The following is a 6,172-nucleotide window of genomic DNA, read 5'->3' as shown; positions in this document are numbered from 1 at the left end:
GCAGGAAACACCTTGAGACCTGCCCCCTTTTCCTCCTTTAAACCACCAACTTCAACTTCTTTTTGCATGCATGGGTAAAGAACATGGTCTCATGTTTTCAGAAGGCTGAGACCACAGGTATCATGTCTTGTGATCATACAGAGCTATTTGCACATGCAGGATCCAAGCCAATCCATCTTCCTTTAGATGGGTGTTGGTGCTCCAGCCACATGGAACAGAAACAACTAGGAAGAGGCAGGACCGTGTGGGTGGAGGCTGGCATCAAGCAGAGACTCTACCCATTACAAAATATCACAGGGAGCCCAGAAGCATCTGGAGATCCAGCCCTGGGTTTCTCCCAAAAAGCTCTCTAAGCCTTCCATACCTTGGCATGGAAGAACTGTGCCCAAAATACTACAGCTGGCATTATGATAATAATGCAATACTGCATTAATAGTAATATTGCAAGACTGCAATAAACAGGTTGAAAATCAAGAAAAGTACTCAAAAAAAAAAAAATCATTACACCGAACAGGGGTGGGGAGAAGTCCCCCAGCTTTAATTTTATTCCTTAACACGTTAGTTTTAACAGGAGCTTTGCGAGATAAAAATAGAGGGTTATGCCTTTTTTTTTGCCTGTATGTTATAGCCAAGTCCTATGAAAACTATTTTTCCTAAATACAGATGACAGTCTTCTCCATAATAAAAGGAAATAAAAGGAAACAAAAACATAGATGGATATCATAATATATCTACAAAAGTAATAAAGAAAGTTATTTTAACTTTCACTTTTTTATTAATATTGCCTTTCTTCATAAGTCCATTGTGTTTTACCTAACTTGAACCATCTTGCCAGTAAGAATGAGAAAAATTTCCAGCAAAATGCAAGGAAGCGCTCAAATACACCTTTTTTTCTGAGATAGTTAAGAAACCCTTCCTTGAAATACAGAAATGCAGGAGTGAGTAGGTGCTTTTCTCAGCCTCCTTTTAGAGATTCATGGAGGGTGGCTCTATCGGCAATGAAACACCGAAACAATGAAACAAAGTCTAGCATAAACCCTCAGTCACAGCTCAGATGCTCCTAACCATTTCACCCTTAGACTATTCTAGACTATAACCCAAGCTCTCTCCCCACTGACAGCTATTTTGCTTCCTTTTCCTCAGGATGGTGAGAGGACAAACCACTCTTCATAGCAGGACTACATTTGTTCTCACCAAAAAGCAACAATTACTAACAACAAAAAGCAGAGGTAAACCATTCCAGCTTGTTACAAAACGTCACATTCCCATATTTTTACAGGAGATGGAACCAACATTATTTAAACTATACATATTGAAGCTTAATGCAATGACAATCTTCTGCTAGTAATGAAACAAAGGTCAAAATCTATGTATTTCCTTTTTATGAAGACCCTTGAAGAAGTGGGAGCATAATCCTGGCCACATTGAAGTACATGACAAAATCCATGCTGATGCTATCGAGCAGGTTTTCTCCAAGAATAGGTGGGAGGTTTTTTTCATTATTAGTAGCATTATTATTACTAAAGAAGCAATCTGTAACTTGGACATTTGGAGATGTCAGGAGAGGTTGCACCACAGAGCCATCACTGGATTCCTCCTGGTTCGGGTAGCTCTTCTAAAGTCTCAGTGATAATGAAAAAACTTCAAAGTTTCCAGGAGTATACCCACTCCACTGACTTAAGTGCTCCACTGACTGGCTCCCCCAGTTCACAAATGAAAGGTGCTAGATACATGAAACTAACCACGCCACAGCACAAAAGGTATCGCGAAGGAGAGAGATGGGAGCACTGAACTGAGCTACATCCTTGTTCCTTTGCAAAAGTTACCAGCCCTTCTCCCTCCTGCTGGCTCATCACGAACCACAGCATCCTCTTCCCTCTTAGTTTTACACCTGGATTCCCTGGACAATCCTCTGAAACAATTCACTGGTATCATGACCCAGCCATAACAAAATTATAGACTCATCTAAAGCAAAATATTTCAGTATTAGTTTCTGAAATTTGAACAGGCTGCAGCAATCCAACAGTCTATGTTAAAACAAACAAACAAAAAAAGGCAAGATGCTGAAGTAATTTAAGAAAGCAAGCTTGGTACTGAGATCTACTGGACAAAAAAGCATGTACATGTTTTTGTGGTTAGCCCTTCCTTGAGTAATAGACACAAAAGAATTTACTCTCAACTTCCTTCTTGACTCTAGTAAGTATGCAGATCTATTGCCCTCAGCAAAACCAGCCAAGGCTTTTGCTCAGGATCCAGAGAGAAAATGGTACTGAATCCCTAGACTAAGTTAAAGTTTTTGTTCCAGCCTGAGGATTTAAACTGCAATTAGAAGAAAACATATCCCTTTTCAGAAGGGCTTAACTCGTATACTAATGGGTTTATGCAAGTCTCTGAAGTCCAGCACATGATACTGAATACAAGCAATAAAATGAATTCCTCCCTTGCATTACACATCTGTTGGTACACATTAATAGCAGGGTATACAATCTTACAAAGTTCTCCACAACAGGCAACATCTAAGGTATTGTTGGTAGGAGAAATGCTTCAGCTGGAACAGTAATTACCTTAGAACTCCTGTGTCATGCAGTAGATAAAACTAGACCAGGGATGGTCACATCACAGTTGGCAAATCACATACAACTCACAAGCACTTCAATGAGAGCTCAGAAGACAGTACTTCCAAACACTAAGTCAAATACATCTAATAAGTTTTTTATGTCTCGGGCTGTGTGATGGGAGAGGGGCCACACTAGGTCACATGCTAGCAGGAAGGTCCTACACTGGCCATATTTCCAGTGGAGTCCATGAAATGCCAGCAATAAGCACATGGAGGGCTTCTTAAAAGCATCAAAGGCAACAGCTATGAGGTTTAAGGGGGAAAGTGCAGAAATGTAGCATTTGCAAATACTGACAGATGACTTTTTCAGTGCTCACAGTGTCAAGAGGTTGAGAGATCCCTAATCTAGAAGGTCAGAGCGATGCCTTCTCTCTGTATATACAACTTCGCTTAAGCATTCATTAAACAGGAAACTCCTACTCACTACAAGCATTCAAAAACTCTCCAGGTGTCATCCCAAAACAGATGAAAAAAAGAAAAAACCCCAAGTATTCAGATAATTGTTGTACTTCATGAAAGCTGTCGAATTCCCAGGACATGAAAAAAGGTCCACCGAAACTGCAGCTGGTACATATACAAGTCTCAGAAATAGTTTCACTTCTCTGTCAGCCATGAAATGTCTTGTAATTGGTTTTTTGGGGGTTTTTGGATTTTGGGGGTTTTTTTGGTAAAGGGGAAGAGGAAGACTCAGGGAATTTCACAGCCCAACTTAAATTCATGGAAATATTCTGGAATAAATTCTTGAACAATCAGCTTACAAGAATCTAGAAGATAACAAAATGACCAAAAAAAAAGCTGACAGAATAGATCTGTTGGAAAGAGATCACATCAAAGCAATCTAATTTTCTTCACTGCTCATGCAACCAGTTTAACGGATAAGGCAGAAGCATTAAGTATCTAGAGATCTTGACTGAGACTACTGACCCTGTCCCACATAACATTTTCATCAGCAAAATAAGGAAATATTGTCTAGATCAGCAGTTCCCTTTCTTAGGCACTCTGTAGCAGAAAGTAAGGTGTGGACTGGAGAGGAGCACAAGCTAATAAACTCATCAGCTTCTCAGTGTGCACTGTCATGGGAGGGGAGGAAGCAGAGCAAAAGGCACACTGAAAGGCATCATCAATCCCATCGCTTCTTCCTCCCCAGCCCTTGAATTCATGGTGCTTCGGAACCTTTTTGGTTTTAAACACTGCTTAATAAGTCAAGTTACCCTAAACAAGGCTGAAAATCAGACAGTGCCCTAATACCTCAAAGCAGAAAATACTGTTCTGCTTAGGATAATACAAAGTTCCTATATTTATTTTTAAGAAAGAAAAATTAAAAACAGACAGACATCTTCCTAAATAAAAAATGCAAGGGAAAAATGGTAATTACTTTTTCTAATTAATGGAATCTGAAAAAAAGTGTATGGGGATCTGAAAATAAATAATGTGTATTAAACTCTTATTGCATTTATAATGTAATGGGAAGAATTAACATACCCAAAACAGCACCAGCAGGTGGGACTTAAATGTATGGAAAATGAGAGAGCTGGATTTATGCTGGGTATTTTTTGGCTCCCTTGTAGGAAAACAAGAGACAGCAGGTAACCATTTCTCGAAGTGAATCCTGCAAAACTAAGGTCTGGCAGTGAGACTTTCCTGCAGCACACAAGGCAAGTACTTCTACTCAGAGGACAGACTCTTCTATTAAAAGAATGCAGATCTCCAGCTCAACTGCTATTTTGTTCACCTTTTCTGTCATTACCTGTTGTGAACTTTTACCTCCAGCGACAACAAATGGGGTCACAGATAACATTCAATGTGATCAAAAACTTACTGTTTTCAAGTACTTCTATTTATGATATGTTAAAATGCAATTTTAATGGACATAGGTAATTAACTTTTTAATTTCATAAAAGTAGTAAATATGAAACATTCATGAGGCCATCCTCTTTTCTTAACAATTAAGGATGCCATCCATCATCGTATTCGGTGGTTAGTCCAGCTATATATATATATATATCTCAAAAAGCTGCTGTTTATGAGTAAGTACTATGTTAAAAAGTAGCACAGTGCAGACATGTAAATACTCACCTTGGCTCATTCAGAGAACTGCTTGAATATCTGTATTACAAAGACTGGCAGTACAGTAAAAAAAGTGTGCTTGGACAATCTTTAGTTCTTTAAAATAATACAGAAGGAAATGTTTTCTTTTTGGAAAGCTAAAAACTGCAGAAAAGTTTCTGAAATATTATTTACTGCTCTTGCATATTGTATTACATTTAAGATTTCTGATAAGCTCTTGGAAGTATTGTCTTTTACTTAAAAAATGGCACAGCTTTCAGGAAGCACATAGGAGAATTCTACATTTTTTTATTTCAGCTTTTTAAATTATTACTATTTTTATGTGTTTCTTTTTTATTTTTGTCATTATTTCCAAACTCTTGTTTTTTCCCCCCAAAACTACAATTCAACCATTTTGCTTATCTGGCTATCCTATCCACCCTCCCTCCATAGACAGCAATTATAGGATAGAAACGGCACCACATTGAAGATGCATGTCAAAAGAAGCATCTGCTTTTTTGGCAAACTCTACACTGTTGGTGGCATTGGAATTATTGCTATACTGTTTGTCACAGGGTTAGACCACAGATGGCTCTTTTGGCTGACATGGGATCTGCTATGTCACTTTCTGTTTATTCAAGTTAAAAAATAAATTGAAGAACTTGTGCCCGACCATGTATGAGGGAGTCAATTCCCATCAAAATCCCTTTGTCTGTGATTGCTGGTTCCATATGGGCAGTACCCTACACCCAGCACAGCGGCAGCATTGTTACGAGCGTCCTTCTATTCTATTTTAAATAAAAGAATGTATGTTCTTTTTGGCAAGGCCATCTTCCTATTACACCAGTGTTTAATAGGTACCCCAGTGCAGTATACCCCAGCCTATTCCTGCTTCCCCTGCTGCGTTCTTTGACATGGACAGGACAGTGCAGGCAGCTGGCTCTGGCTTTTTCTTCTACACTCCTAAATCTCAGTTCTCTGACAGACTACACCCACTTCACTGCAGCCAGCATCTCCAGCTGGAGGAAAGGTGGCATGTCAGAAAAAGCCCTGTAGAAAAATAAGCCAGTTTTGCAAGACTTCATCATCAAGACTGAACCCAGATGAGCCCATGAACAGGCTCTTTTGGGCTGTACAATTTATGCTTTAAGTAGAGATCAGTTTAGATATTTTATCCTTCCTACTCAGTTTGCAAATGTTTTTCCTTTTCTAATTGCCTAATGCATTTTTGTGTCTACAGGTACAACCACTGTAGAGGTATCAGCAAAGAACAAGCCATGGTAGATATCCTGCACAGGTACAACACAAAGGTTATTGTAACACTTGTGCCAGGAAGGTCCAATTCCATTGCTCAGCAGCTTGTTATGTGCCTATGCCAAGTTACAGTTAAAGCGACTTCAGTGAGAATGGCAGCATCTTATATCACTTTCCATGGGAATGAATCGTAGAATCATAGAATGACTGACTCCTCCAGGGGCTGAACAACAGGAAAACATACTCCAAGCATCA

The sequence above is a fragment of the Antrostomus carolinensis genome, unplaced genomic scaffold, assembly GCF_000700745.2.
Source record: "Antrostomus carolinensis isolate BGI_N321 unplaced genomic scaffold, ASM70074v2 scaffold11366, whole genome shotgun sequence".
Taxonomy (NCBI): Eukaryota; Metazoa; Chordata; class Aves; order Caprimulgiformes; family Caprimulgidae; genus Antrostomus; species Antrostomus carolinensis.
This window is presented reverse-complemented; position numbering follows the sequence as displayed.